Genomic DNA, 1167 nt, shown 5'->3' on the forward strand with positions numbered 1-1167 from the left:
AGGAAAACCACCCTGCGGAGAGGCATTTTGAGAGCTTTCAGCCTCTCTTTTAGGGTCAGAATCAGTATTATTCACCTCTAGAGACAGGATTCCTCCAAATCCAGGGCTGTTCACGCTGAAGGTCTAATGTTGCCTCTTGTCTCTCCCTCTCTGCCGAGCTGTGAGCACGGATGTGGTCACACACCAACGTACATGTGGACTCACAGATGAGGAAGGAATTCAATCTTATCTGATCCCACCTCAAACCATCTTTTTAGCTGCAGCAAGCTGGGCACGATTTCCTCAGGGCCCCTTCCCACTGCCAGTGCAGGGGTGAGGGTCACCCCTTCGGAAAGAGAGGAACTTCTGGCTTTTCTCTCCGTGTCTCTGCCCCTCCTTGAGCTAAGCCAGCACAGAGCAGGCATGTTCCTGGAAGAAAGCAGCTAAGCTCAGAAGCTAACATGTTAAGCTCCATTTTGCCAGCCTTAATGGCCCGTTACTAGCCTTGATTTCTGTTGGCACAAGTATCTACTGAGAGCTGAATTCTGGTCTCGGTAAAGTTAGATTTCTGTTGATCTCAATAGGGCCAATATGCCTGCCTGTGTGTATCAGTGTACATGTTTTAAGTCCAAAGGTTGTGGATTTTGAGGCCTAGATAGATTGAAACATTCCTGAGGAAACTCCAGAGAGCCATCAGGATCACAGAGGGACAATTCATACTTGCCTACTGAGCGCCAAACGCAGTATTTCCCTGTCTGGGAGCAGTGCAGGGAGGTAGAGGACTGGGGTAGGGGTAATTCTTGGTTTTATTAGGAGGAAAAACTTTCCCATGAATAGCAACATCAGTTGCACTCTGCGTTATATTTTTTAAATTTACCGTAAACACAATAGGCTGTTTTATGATCCCTCTTGTGGCATGAAAAAAAAATACACTTATAAGAAAATCTCCCTCTGAGCCCACTTGGCTAGACAGATCCCCACGCATTGAATTTCCTTGACCTTGGCATTCTCGTTTCAAGATCCCTGCGCTCTGCTTCCAAAGCCCCGTCTGTCAGTTGCTTTGCTTGCTCCCAGAGCAGTTCTTTAGTTCTTTATCCTCTATAGGGCCTACTTTGCTTTTTTCTTTTTTTTTTTTCTTTTTTTTTTTTTTTTTGGTGGCGGGATTTTTTTTTGCAAACCCTTTATGAC

The 1167-nt window shown here is 45.7% G+C and overlaps 1 protein-coding gene across 1 annotated transcript in view; it reads left to right on the plus strand.

Annotated features, from left to right (window-relative positions):
• Positions 1 to 1167, plus strand: part of COL26A1 (collagen, type XXVI, alpha 1) — a 179026-nt gene that overhangs the window by 151109 nt on the left and 26750 nt on the right. The gene's annotated exons all lie outside the window — the stretch shown is intronic.

Source organism: Charadrius vociferus, unplaced genomic scaffold, assembly GCF_000708025.1.
Source record: "Charadrius vociferus isolate BGI_N301 unplaced genomic scaffold, ASM70802v2 scaffold54, whole genome shotgun sequence".
In the NCBI taxonomy this organism is placed as follows: domain Eukaryota; kingdom Metazoa; phylum Chordata; class Aves; order Charadriiformes; family Charadriidae; genus Charadrius; species Charadrius vociferus.